General features: G+C 44.1%; 1 pseudogene; it reads left to right on the top strand.

Moving 5' to 3' along the window:
* The first annotated feature begins 2,978 nt into the window (after nucleotides 1-2,978).
* LOC123486119 overlaps nucleotides 2,979-14,870 on the top strand; it is a 34,445-nt pseudogene continuing 22,553 nt past the window's right edge.

Genomic DNA, 14,870 nt, shown 5'->3' with positions numbered 1-14,870 from the left:
AACGTGTATCTGTTGTCGTTCCAGGTTGTGATGTTTGTCATGTTAACTCCCTTTTATTTGTAAGCTATAAAAATAAATAAAGAGAGTCGCACACTCTATATATATATATATATATATATATAAACTCTCAGTAATTTCTTGGGTACACCAACATTTTGGCATCATTGTGCTTTCCTCAGGGTAATGTCATGAATGCTTGAACCAGGTTATGTAGACAAACAGTGCAATTAGTGTAACCAATGACAATAGTGGAGGTGTGTCATAATTATTAGGTTGATTAGAATGAATTGAGTGAAACTTAAATATAGTGCATTCGGAAAGTATTCAGACCCCTTCCCTGTTACAGCCTTATTCTAAAATGTATTAAATATTTTTTTTCCCTCATCAAGCAACACACAATATACCCCATCATGACAAAACGAAAACAGGTTTTTATACATTTTTGCAAATTAATATAAAAAATATATATCTCCTTATTTACATAAGTATTCAAACCCTTTGCTATGAGACTCGAAATTGAGCTCAGGTGCATCTTGTTTCCATTGATCATCCTTGAGCTGTTTCTACAACTGGATTGGATTCCACCTGTAGTAAATTCAATCGGACATGATTTGGAAAGGCACACATCTGTCTATATAAGGTCTCACATTTGACAGTGGATGTTGGAGCAAAAACCAAACCATGAGGTCGAAGGAATTGTCCGTAGAGCTCCAAGACATGATTGTATCGAGTCAGATCTGGGGAAGGGTAGCAAAAATGTCTGCAGCATTGAAGGTCCCCAAGAACACATTGGCCTCCATCATTCTTAAATGGAAGAAGTTTGGAACCACCAAGACTCTTCCTAGAGCTGGCAGCCCGGCCAAACTGAGCAATCGGGAGAAGGGCCTTGGTCAGGGAGGTGACCAAGAACCCAATGGTCACTGACAGAGCTCCAGAGTTCCTCTGTGGAGATGGGAGAACCTTCCAGAAGGACAACCATCTCTGCAGCACTCTACCAATCAGGCCTTTATGGTAGACTGGCCAGACGGAAGCCACTCCTCAGTAAAAGGCACATGACAGCCTGCTTGGAGTTTGCCACAAGGCACCTAAGGACTCTCAGACCATGAGAAACAAGATTCTCTGGTCTGATGAAACCAAGATTGAACTCTTTGGCCTGAATGCCAAGCGTCATGTCTGGAGGAAACCAGATACCATCCCTACGGTTGTGGCAGCATCATGCTGTGAGGATGTTTTTCAGCGACAGGGACTGGGAGACTAGTCAGGATCGAGGGGAAGATGAACGGAAACAAAGTACAGAGAGATCCTTGATGAAAACCTGCTCCAAAGCGCTCAGGACCTCAGACTGGGGCGAAGGTTCACCTTCAAACAGGATAACAACCCTAAGCACACAACCAAGACAACGCAGGAGTGGCTTCGGGACAAGTCCTTGAGTGGCCCAGCCAGAGCCCGGACCGATCAAACCTAAAAATAGCTGTGCAGCGATGCTCCCCATCCAACCTGACAGAGCTTCAGAGGATCTGCAGAGAAGAATGGGAGAAACACCCCAAATACAGGTGTGCCAAGCTTGTAGCGTCATACCCAAGAAGATTCGAGGCTGTATTCGCTGCCAAAGGTGCTTCAACAAAGTACTGAGTAAAGGGTCTGAATACTTATGTAAATTAGATATTTCCGTATTTCTAAAAACCTGTTTTTGCTTAATCATTATGGGGTAATGTGTGTAGATTGATAAGGAAAAAAAACAATTTAATCCATTTTAGAATGAGGCTGTAACGTAACAAAATGTGGAAAAAGTCAAGCGGTCTGAATACTTTCCGAATGCACTGTATATATTTAATTGTTTCCAATTTCATTTATTTTTAGTTACATGTAATCTTTTGGTTCAACCATAATGCATAATAAGCATCAACAGGCGGAACATATTGGGTGTACGCTGATTAGCTGTAGAAATAAAACATTCATTTATAAGACAAAATGTATATAACAAATTATAATTCATAAGGGCCTGAGATCAAAGTCAATATTCAGACCACTAGGGGTCAATGTTTTTACATGATATCCAGTAGGCCTCCCTCTGTAGTAGTAGGATCTCGATGTTACCTCCTCTCCTTGGTAGAGGAACATGCTCAATGCCTGTGTATTTGATGGAAGAGATAGGATGGTTAGCTTCAACAAAGTGAGCTGCTACTGGATAGTCAGTGTTATTACACCTGATTGAGCTGCGGTGTTCAGCTATGCGTTGTTTTACGTGTCTTTTTTGTTTGTCCTACGTAGGCTTTCTCACATGAACAGGTGAGATAGATTACTCCCTTAATTTTTTCAGATGAAGCATAAATTGGCTTTTACAATGCTGTGGGCTCCATATAGCGCTGCATTGGCATGATTGGTTGACAGTAGGTGAGGGCCAGAGGTCCTGTATAAACACACATTCACTTCCTTGACAACTTCCTTCATAACAGGTCTTGTGCTGCTCCACTAAGAGCAAGACATATGAATGCCCTGACTTCTGCAGAGGCCGTATCATCGAAAATGCTGCACGGCCAATGCAGAAGTCGGATTGACCACACAGCGCCTTTAAGAGTTGAATACCCCTGCTCTTCAGGTTAAAAATATAGAACAAGATTTGGCCTAAAAACTACAACTCCCATGATTCTCTGAATGAAAAAACGACTACAGGCTAAGGAAGTTAACAAATGTTTTACAGAAACAAAACTTGATATGCACATGATAAACTCTATTTTAAGACCTTTTACTAGACACTACCTAAATAAATGCCCTATAGAAGTTACATTTATCCATTATTTGACCCGCGTTTAAAAGCTAAACAAACACGGTTGCGTATCATTTTGGGTCCACGTGGTTTGAGAGTTGATATGCTGCATTCAGGTGCTAGTTGGAACTAGGAAAATAGGAAATGTCCGACTTGTTACTGGTTGAACGCGGCACGTGTATAACTACAAGCAGAAGCAGTTCGGAAATTTACGAATTGCTAGTTTCGACTAGCACATTAACGCTGAAATACTCCCTGTGCAAATAGGGCAGTCTCCCGGAGCTGTGGGCAAGGAAATTACATCTGGACGTGGGCTCTGTCATCAAAAATACTAACCAGGCACTGCAAAAGATACATGTGAGTTTGGCTTTAATAGACTTCAACTAAGTTGTTTTTATGAGAACTTCCAGTGTTGCACGTGTGGTCACTAAGTCAAAGTTTTACCATCGTGATGCGATGCTAACTACAACTTGGAATCATGGGGGAAGTTGGCTACCTAGGTAAAATACAAGAACACGGCTAATTTCGAAAGAGGATGATTTTGTTACTATTTTTGCATGTGGCTGCTAATATATAGATACGTCAATTAACTTAATAATAATATGCCATTTAGCAGACGCTTTATCCAAAGCGACTTACAGTCATGTGTGCATACATTTTTACGTATGGGTGGTCCCGGGGATCGAATCCACTATCTTAGCGTTACAAGCGCCATGCTCTACCTATTGAGCTACAGAGGACAACAACTTGTTAGCAAACGATGACAGTGAGTGTGGCTGAACTCAAAAGCTGTAACTAGTTGGCTACAGTTGTAGCTAGCTAACTATGTAGTTTAACTTTGCTTGTGGAGCCATTTCACCCACATTTGTTACATTGTAACCAGTGGGATCATATTTTTTGTTGTTGTCATATCCAGAGCGACTTACACTTAGTGAGTGCATACATTTTTCATACTGCCATCACTGGTCAGCAAACTTAGTAACAAAATTGCTCGTTGCCACCCTGTGTTTTTAGGACTGATTGCATCAATTGTGCTGATAAAAAAGCGATTGCCTGCGGACAAATATTTGCAAATTATCTCTTCAAAAGTTCTGTCCTCTGTAAATGAATAGTCCCATTGCCTCGTGAGTCACATGAGTGAGTGATTCCAATCAAAGGGAGCGAGTCGACTAATTGGAAACCACGCGCATCGTGCTACTCACATTATCTATTGCGTTGTATGGAAAAGCACATATTTGATAGTCTGCTGATGTAACCTAGATACGGTACATACTCCTCAGGAATTGTATCAGTAGGCTTATAGGGCATTCCAGGGTGGTCATGGCTAGAAGGGATCCAGCTTTTGTCAAATTAACGCTAAAATGTGTTTTTAACCAAATTATCCTGACCTGCAACGTTAATTATCATAGCCTGCTGCTTAAGTTCTCCTAACCTGCCATGAAAAGTAAAATCTGATGTTAATTTGACAACTGATCCCTTCGAACCATGACCATCCAGGGGCGCATTCAACAGGGTTGAACATTCAGAAAGAAATAGGCTAAGTAGATCAAACATGCCTCTAATATGTAGAATAAGAAATCACATAGGCTCTATTCATGGCATTTCTATCTGCAACGTTCGATAAAGTTTGGCAACTGGGTAAAATGGGAGATAGGACTGGTTTAAACTCTGACCCCTTGGTTTGTTTGTGTTGTGGGGAGTATTGATTGGGGCAAAGGCATACCCATCACTTCTTCAACCCAAATATAAGCCATCTACAACAGTGATAGCGAACTTTGATGCGGGTGGGGGCCACAAAAAATATGAACTCATAATCAGGGGCACAGTTGCTTGAGGGTCTGCATACCTACATCCCTCCTACCTACCCCCCCAGCCGTTAATTGGACCATGATAACAAGTTGAGATATGTTAGCGGCCAGCTAATTTAGCAATCCCTAATTGACTATCAGTGATTGATGTTAGAAGAAAAACTGCTGATCCATAACCAAATGTTGAAATTGCACCTTGTGTATTCTACTACTCTAACTCGCAACAGTAAGTTGAGACCCCGACATAGTTCCAAATTTTGGAAATTGATCCGAGGCCCTAGGGCTGCCCACTACCCATCCCTTATGTACAACGTCTTTCTGAGGCAAATTAAACGCATACAGTATTCAAGGGGTTGTACAATTTTAGTCCCCCCAACCTATTTCTACTGTCATTAACACACTGCTACATCATGTGTCGCTTAAAATGTTTTTTACGCAAAGGAAGCATCGTCTTTAATGGGTCCCTACACAGAATGGGCTCTTGGACAATGACAACTAATTGGAGACAGTTTTTTATGGGTGGCAGTGTCCCTACCAATGTGACATATGAATAGGTGATTTAAGTGCTAGGCCCCAGCAAAAGGTCACCAATCTTTCACAGCAGCCTGATGATGAGGCCTTGGGGAAGGTCCTCATTTTCTGACTCCCTGCACCATAGGTCAATTTTCACATGCAATTAAATGGCTTCCTTTATGGATTATAAATTAAAGTAATTTGAGAAACTGTTTTATTTACTGTCGCGGTTAGTGCCCAGAGACTAACCTGGATTGAATTCAGAAGGGTGCAATGTTCTGAAGGTTGCAGATAGAAATGTATTATATTGAGCTGACACGTTTCTTTTATTTTACATGACAGAGAAGTATTTCTGTTCTACAGAATATATTTATATCTGAAAGTTCCATGATGTTGTGTCTTACTGAGCACCACCCTGGTTTGGTGATTTGATCATTTGTGTATGTTGTGTGATTGGTTCTTCCTTCTACCTGTAATTCAGTTGCCATGGCAGAGCGAGTGCTGGTGATTGGCAGTGGTGGGCGGGAACACACCCTGGCATGGAAGCTGGCACAGTCGCCACACATCCAGCAGGTCCTGGTGGCACCGGGAACGCTGGCACCACCAACTGTGGAAAGATCTCCAACTCTGGTGAGAAGTTGGAGATCGCATTTCATGATCATACAATTCCTGGTCATGTCAGGTGATCAAAAAAAAAAAAACTCTTAGCCACTCCGTTGCATCTGAAATTTGTGTGCGTCTTTCTCCCCCCCCATCTGCACAGAGGTGTCAGTGAGTAACCACTCTATTCTGGCTCAGTTCTGTAAGGAGCATAGCGTGGGGCTGGTGGTGGTAGGGCCTGAGGTGCCTCTGGCAGCAGGTGAGTGGCACACATCCTTATCTTCCCCATTTCATATTCAGCCATCTGAAACAGTACAGGTACAATGGAAATGCCAAGTTGGCCAGGCCGTCATTGTAAATAAGAATTTGTTCTTAATTGACTCACCTGGATAAATAAAGGTGTAAAAAATATATATAATTATCACTGCACTGCAAATATAATGCTTTTCCTTTCCTCCCATTTTTCTCTGGTCCCTCCCTCCCTCTTTCCCATCCCCATTCATCCGCTCGCTTTCGTTCCCATCTCATCTGCCCCCCCTCTCTTAGGCATGGTAGATGACCTGCAAGCGGCGGGGGTCCCGTGTTTCGGCCCCTCAGCGAAGGCTGCCCAGCTGGAGGCCAGTAAGAGTTTCTCCAAGGCCTTTATGGACCGTCACGGCATCCCCACAGCCCGCTGGTGCTCCTTCACCGACCCACAGGAGGCCTGCAGCTACATCCGCACGTCAGTACCGGGGTGGAGGTGTTGGAGAGATATGAGTTCATTAGGGCACACCATAGGAAAATTATTTGCAATTGAAAACAGTGTTTCTTATTGGACAAGTCCAGGTAGTCTGTCCCCAGTTTGAGTCTGCTCGCTGTGTGTCATCTCAACAATGTGTAATTTGTGAGATTAATTTCTACCCATCTCCTGAATTGAAATAGAATTGACCCTGCCTTTGCGGCTCTCTGACCTTTAACCCCTGACCCCTGTGTTGACACCAGGGCCAGTTTTCCTGCTCTGGTGGTGAAGGCCAGTGGCCTGGCTGCAGGGAAGGGTGTCATTGTTGCCAAGGACCAGGAGGAGGCCTGCCAGGCTGTGCTGGACATAATGAAGGTATAGTTTCAAAGTGACCCAAAGTCAGTTTTGCATTTCCCACCCTAATAGTTCATGCTAGGATTCGGAGAGGGTATGCTGTATCTGTTGGCACTCACAGATAGTGGATCAGAAAGGGTTGCATTGGAATAAGCAATATGGCACATATCTATCTATAGACTTTCAAAGGGTACCTAGGGCAGTGGTTCCAAACCTTTTTAAAATTTTGCTCTGCCTGGAGTACCCCCCCGTGGTCATAATTTTTTTGTTGTTGATCCTATTGAACAATGAACAAGCTTTGTCTGTTTAAATTAATGGAGTGGCTGCAGTTAGGGATTTTCTGAAACCCGACTTGCTGTTGCTAAAAATACGGAGATTTCTGCACATGCGGGATCCACTAGCCTACCTCCTTTCATCTGCTGTTCAGTCACTCTGTGACTCCGCTGCCGCTTGTACGCAAAATAGTTTGAATAAACGTAGTTGTCTGTTGTGACAGTAGCCTAGGCTATTGCAAACATAAGCACGACACAAACGTGGGGAGTTACATGCAGCTATTTAGGCAATCTATATGTAGCCTACACAGCATATCAAACAAGCAAGACACAGACAGGCATTCAATAGCGATTTTAATGTTCTTTTTTCAGCATTGCAAACATTGGCTAAACAGGGAGGCAGACTGCTGGCTATATGGCAGCATAACTATAAAGATTACATCACTCAACGGTAATTGTTTTTGCTTAATGCAATGTGTGGACTGCATCTTGCTTGTGCTACGGCAATAGGCATTACAACAGACAGAAGGTTGTATCCTTCATACATACAGTATTTTTGGAATGTTCTTTCAAATTGCAGCTGTTCAAAAATGAGACAGAGAGAGGCTACATCATCAAATTGGTTGAGGGTTCAGAAGAGGGTGAGTAAAGAGCGAAATGTGAGTGTGTGTGTAAAATAACACATGGACAGAACATGATTCGGATCCTTAGATTTGAGAAAGACGTTTCCAGAGGGGCGGGGGTCAAAACTGTATTCGTAGCCCCGGCCTTAAATTATACTGAACAAAAATATAAACGCAACAATTTCAAAGGTTTTACTGAGTTACAGTTCATATAAGGAAATCTGAAATTCATTAGGTCCTAATCTATAGATCACATGACTGGGCAGGGGTGCAGCCATGGGTGGGCCTTGGAGCCAGGCCCAGCCAATCAGAATGCTTTCTTTTCCACCACAAAAGGGCTTTATTACAGACAGAAATACTCCTCAGCACCCACCTCCCTCAGACGATCCGCAGGTGAAGTAGCCGGATGTGGAGGTCCTGGGCTTGGCGTGGTTACAAGTGGTCTGCACTATTGAGGCCGGTTGGACGTACTGCTAAATTCTCTAAAACGACGTTGGAGGAAGTTTTATGGTAGAGAAATGAACATTCAATTCTCTGGCAACAGCTCTGGTGGACTTTTCTGCAGTCAGCATGCCAATTGCACGGTCCGTCAACTTGAGACGTTTGTGGCATTGTGTTGTGTGACAAAACGGCACATTTTAAAGTGGCCTTTTATTGTCCCCAGCACAAGGTGCATCTGTGTAATGATCATGCTGTTTTAATCAGCTTCTTGATATGCCACACCTGTCAGGTGGATGGATTATAGTGGCAAAGGAGAAATGTTCACTAACAGTGATGTAAACAAATTTGTACACAACATTTTAAAGAAATATTATTTTTTGTGCGTCTGGAAAATGTCTCATCAAACATGGGACCAACACTTTACATGTTGCTTTTTATATTTTTGCTCAGTGTAACATGGACATGTTACATTGTGCCACACAAGAATATACCATGACATTTGAAATGCTTAATTCTTGTAAAACAATTTTTTTTAGAATGTAGTGTTTATGTAGCTTACTGAGCTACGGCTGCTTCAGACGTCACGTGGCTTAGACTTTGTATTGTTTTCAGTTGCACACTGTAAATGTAGCTTACAGTTGTGAGGACGCACAAAGTGATTGTTTTATTTTCAAGCAATTTTTCTCCCTCGTGGGCTATGGGTTGTGCATTTAGCCCTCCAGTCAGCCCCTGACAACGGTATGCTTCCCCCCACTTCAAATAGTGATTAGGCTACAGGCCTATTAGGCCACCTACGGAGGGTCCACAAGACCTGACACATATCAATGCATCACCAGAAAACCTTTTTATTTAATTTTTACCAAATCAGTTCTATGATGGCAAACATCAGTCTTGGTTCACCGTTGCTGTTAGCCTACCTTTCGCCAAAAGCTACCCCCTGGAAAAAAACTGCACACTGTCTGCTATTGTGGCATTTTGCGTCATTATGATTGGTCAAAAGAGTAGAACATTTTTGAAATATATTTTTTGGAGACTCTCCGGATATCCACCCCCCAAAAAAAAAATCATGATGTTAGAATAGTGAAATAATTTCAATTGCCAATCCCTAGCTACTAACAGTCTCTTTCCGCTTTCTGGTTGGCTTATTTCTCCTCTCTGAGCTCCTGTACTAACAGAATACCACAGTCTATTCTTCTCATTTGATTGTCACCAAAATGGTATCTGTGGGCTTGGCCTTGAATGTTGCTCTTTTGGGAGAGATGTATCACTTACGCACACTCACTAGACTAAATACACTACCATTCAAAAGTTTGGGGTCACTTAGAAATTTCCTTGTTTTTGAAAGAAAAGCAATTTTTTTTGTCCATTAAAATAACATCAAATTGATCAGAAATTCAGTGTAGACATTGTTAATGTTGTAAATGGCTGGAAACGGCTGATTTTTAATTGAATATCTACATCGGCGTACAGAGGCCCATTATCAGCAACCATCAGTCCTGTGTTCCAATGGCACGTTGTGTTTGCTCATCCAAGAAAAAGCCATATCTCAGACTGCCCATCTTAATCTTTTCTTTTATTGCCCAGTCTGAGATACAGTGGGGAGAACAAGTATTTGATACACTGCCGATTTTGCAGGTTTTCCCTACTTACAAAGCATGTAGAGGTCTGTAATTTTTATCATAGGTACACTTCAACTGTGAGAGACGGAATCTAAAACAAAAATCCAGAAAATCACATTGTATGATTTTAAGTAATAATTTGCATTCTATTGCATGACATAAGTATTTGATACATCAGAAAAGCAGAACTTAATATTTGGTACAGAAACCTTTGTTTGCAATTACAGAGATCATACGTTTCCTGTAGGTCTTGACCAGGTTTGCACACACTGCAGCAGGGATTTTGGCTCACTCCTCCATTACCTTCTCCAGATCCTTCAGGTTTCGGGGCTGTCGCTGGGCAATACGGACTTTCAGCTCCCTCCAAAGATTTTCTATTGGGTTCAGGTCTGGAGACTGGCTAGGCCACTCCAGGACCTTGAGATGCTTCTTACGGAGCCACTCCTTAGTTGCCCTGGCTGTATGTTTCGGGTCATTGTCATGCTGGAAGACCCAGCCATGACCCATCTTCAATGCTCTTACTGAGGGAAGGTGGTTGTTGGCCAAAATCTCGCGATACATGGCCCCATCCATCCTCCCTTCAATACGGTGCAGTCGTCCTATCCCCTTTGCAGAAAAGCATCCCCAAAGAATGTTTCCACCTCCATGCTTCACGGTTGGGATGGTGTTCTTGGGGTTGTACTCAACCTTCTTCTTCCTCCAAACACGGCAAGTGGAGTTTAGACCAAAAAGCACTATTTTTGTCTCATCAGACCACATTACCTTCTCCCATTCCTCCTCTGGATCATCCAGATGGTCATTGGCAAACTTCAGATGGGCCTGGACATGCGCTGGCTTGAACAGGGGACCTTGCGTGCGCTGCAGGATTTTAATCCATGACGGCGTAGTGTGTTCCTAATGGTTTTCTTTGAGACTGTGGTCCCAGCTCTCTTCAGGTCATTGACCAGGTCCTGCCGTCTAGTTCTGGGCTGATCCCTCACCTTCCTCATGATCATTGATGCCCCACAAGGTGAGATCTTGCATGGAGCCCCAGACCGAGGGTGATTGACCGTCATCTTGAACTTCTTCCATTTTCTAATAATTGCATCAACAGTTGTTGCCTTCTTACCAAGGACTTTAATGCAGGGAAACTTAAATCCGTTCTACCTAATTTCTACCAGCATGTTAAATGTGCAACCAGAGGAAAAAAACTCTAGACCACCTTTACTCCACACACAGAGACGCATACAAAGCTCTCCCTCGCCCTCCATTTGGCAAATCTGACCATAACTCTATCCTCCTGATTCCTGCTTATAAGCAAAAACTGAAGCAGGAAGCACCAGTGATTCGGTTAATAAAGAAGTGGTCAGATGAGACTGGAACATGTTCGGGATTCTTCAGACAGCATTGAGGAGTACACCACATCATCAGTCACTGGCTTCATCAATAAGTGCATCGATGATGTCGTCCCCACAGTGACCGTGACGTACATACCCCAACCAGAAGCCATGGATTACAGGAAACATCCGCACTGAGCTAAAGGGGCAGAGCTGCCGCTTTCAAGGAACAGGACTCTAACCCGGACGCTTATAAGAAATCCCGCTATGACCTCCGACTGAACCATCAAAGAGTCAATACAGGTCTAAGATTGAATCATACTACACTGGCTCTGACGCTCGTCGGATGTGGCAGGGCTTGAAAACTATTACAGACTACAAAGGGAAGCACAGCCGCGAGCTGCCCAGTGACACAAGCCTACCAGACAAGCTAAACCACTTCTATGCTCGCTTCGAGGCAAGCAACACTGAAGCATGCATGAGAGCACCAGCTGTTCGGATGACTATGTGATCACGCTCTCCGTAGCCGATGTGAGTAAGACTTTTAAGCAGGTCAACATTCACAAGGCCGCAGGGCCAGACGGATTACCAGGACGTGTACTCCGAGCATGTGCTGACCAACTGGCAAGTGTCTTCACTGACATTTTCAACATGTCCCTGACTGAGTCTGTAATACCAACATGTTTCAAGCAGACCACCATAGTCCCCGTGCCCAAGAACTCTAAGAGAACCTGCCTAAATGACTACCGACCCGTAGCACTGACGTCTGTAGCCATGAAGTGCTTTGAAAGACTGGTCATGGCTCACATCAACAGCATAATCCCAGAAACCCTAGACCCACTCCAATTTGCATACCGCCCCAACAGATCCACAGATGATGCAATCTCTATCGCACTCCCACACTGCCCTTTCCCACCTGGACAAGAGGAACACCTACGTGAGAATGCTATTCATTGACTACAGCTCAGCATTCAACACCATAGTGCCCTCTAAGCTCATCACTAAGCTAAGGATCCTGGGACTAAACACCTCCCTCTGCAACTGGATCCTGGACTTCCTGACGGGCCGCCCCCCAGGTGGTAAGGGTAGGTAACAACACATCTGCCACACTGATCCTCAACACGGGGGCCCCTCAGGGGTGCGTGCTCAGTCCCCCTGTACTCTCTGTTCACCCAACACTGCATGGCCAGGCACGACTCCAACACCATCATTAAGTTTGCCGACGACACAACAGTGGTAGGCCTGATCACCGACAACGATGAGACAGCCTATAGGGAGGAGGTCAGAGATCTGGCCGTGTGGTGCCAGGACAACAACCTCTCCCTCAACGTGACCAAGACAAAGGAGATGATTGTGGATTACAGGAAAAAAGAGGACTGAGCACGCCCCCATTCTCATCGACGGGGCTGTAGTGGAACAGGTTGAGAGCTTCAAGTTCCTTGGTGTCCACATCACCAACGAACTATTATGGTCCAAACACACCAAGACAGTCGTGAAGAGGGCACGACAAAGCCTATTCCCCCTCAGGAGACTAAAAAGATTTGGCATGGGTCCTCAGATCCTCAAAAAATTCTACAGCTGCACCATCGAGAGCATCCTGACTGGTTGCATCACCGCCTGGTATGGCAACTGCTTGGCCTCTAACCGCAAGGCACTACAGAGGGTAGTGCGTACGCCCAGTACATCACTGGGGCAAAGCTTCCTGCCATCCAGGACCTCTATACCAGGCGGTGTCAGAGGAAGGCCCCTCAAAATTGTCAAAGACTCCAGCCACCCTAGTCATAGACTGTTCTCTCTGCTACCGCACGGCAAGCGGTACCGGAGTGCCAAGTCTAGGTCCAAAAGACTTCTCAACAGCTTCTACCCCCAAGCCATAAGACTCCTGAACAGCTAATCATGGCTACCCGGACTATTTGCACTGCCCCCCCACCCCATCCTTTTTACGCTGCTGCTACTCTGTTAAGTATTTATGCATAGTCACTTTAACTCTACCCACATGTACATATTACCTCAACTACCTCAACTCGAGCCGATGCCCCCGCACATTGACTCTGCAACGGTACCCCCCTGTATATATAGCCTCCCTACTGTCACTTTATTTTACTTCTGCTCTTTTTTTCTCAACACTTTTTTTGTTGTTTTATTCTTACTTTTTTTGTTTAAAATAAATGCACTGTTGGTTAAGGGCTGTAAGTAAGTATTTCACTGTAATGTCTGCACCTGTTGTATTCGGTGCATGTGACCAATAAAATTTGATTTGATTTGAAGCTGCTTGCCTATTGTCCTGTAGCCCATCCCAGCCTTGTGCAGGTCTACAATTTCATCCCTGATGTCCTTACACAGCTCTCTGGTCTTGGCCATTGTGGAGAGGTTGGAGTCTGTTTGATTGAGTGTGTGGACAGGTGTCTTTTATACAGGTAACGAGTTCAAACAGGTGCAGTTAATACAGGTAATGAGTGGAGAACAGGAGGGCTTCTTAAAGAATAACTAACAGGTCTGTGAGAGCCGGAATTCTTACCGGTTGGTAGGTGATCAAATACTTACAGTGGGGGAAAAAAGTATTTAGTCAGCCACCAATTGTGTAAGTTCTCCCACTTAAAAAGATGGAGAGGCTCCTCTGTCCTCCACTCGTTACCTGTATTAATGGCACCTGTTTGAACTTGTTATCAGTATAAAAGACACCTGTCCACAACCTCAAACAGTCACACTCCAAACTCCACTATGGCCAAGACCAAAGAGCTGTCAAAGGACATCAAAAACAAAATTGTAGACCTGCACCAGGCTGGGAAGACTGAATCTGCAATAGGTAAGCAGCTTGGTTTGAAGAAATCAACTGTGGGAGCAATTATTAGGAAATGGAAGACATACAAGACCACTGATAATCTCCCTCGATCTGGGGCTCCACGCACGATCTCACCCCGTGGGGTCAAAATGATCACAAGAACGGTGAGCAAAAATCCCAGAACCACACGGGGGGACCTAGTGAATGACCTGCAGAGAACTGGGACCAAAGTAACAAAGCCTACCATCAGTAACACACTACGCCGCCAGGGACTCGAATCCTGCAGTGCCAGACGTGTCCCCCTGCCCGTCTGAAGTTTGCTAGAGAGCATTTGGATGATCCAGAAGAGGATTGGGAGAATGTCATATGGTCAGATGAAACCAAAATAGAACTTTTCGGTAAAAACTCAACTCGTCGTGTTTGGAGGACAAAGAATGCTGAGTTGCATCCAAAGAACACCATACCTACTGTGAAGCATGGGGGTGGTAACATCATGCTTTGGGGCTGTTTTTCTGCAAAGGGACCAGGATGACTGATCCGTGTAAAGCAGGGGTGTCAAACATACGGCCCGCGGGCCGGATCAGGCCCGCAAACGGGTTTAATCCGGCCCGCGAGATGATTTTGAAAAAAAAAAGTATAAAAAGGCGCTGCAATTTTTCAATAAAATAAACTGCTGTTCCAATTGCGTCCACTGGATGGCGCAATAGCAATTGTGTTAAGCAAGCAAACTGTTTATACCGGGGCAGAGCAAGTAGGTCAAGCACGTGCAGCCAATGAGCTACTTTGTTTTCGCCCGCGATATTTATTACGGCTTCTACTTTTAACATTATGTGCTTTGGCACCCTCATTGCCCCAATATGTCTCTGTCAAAAAAGAGAAAAGTGGACGCAGAGTGCAGAGTGTTCCAAGAAAAATGGTCATCCTATTTCATCACGGAATTGAATGGGAAAGCTGTATGTTTGGTGTGTTCACAGCATGTTGCAGTGCTGAAAGAATATAACCTTCGTCGCCACTATGTGAGTCTTCATGCCGACAGATATGACAACTTTCAAGGACA

The sequence above is a fragment of the Coregonus clupeaformis genome, unplaced genomic scaffold, assembly GCF_020615455.1.
Source record: "Coregonus clupeaformis isolate EN_2021a unplaced genomic scaffold, ASM2061545v1 scaf1009, whole genome shotgun sequence".
NCBI lineage: Eukaryota > Metazoa > Chordata > Actinopteri > Salmoniformes > Salmonidae > Coregonus > Coregonus clupeaformis.
Note: the sequence above shows the minus strand (reverse complement) of the source record. Positions and strands in the feature narration are given on the sequence as shown.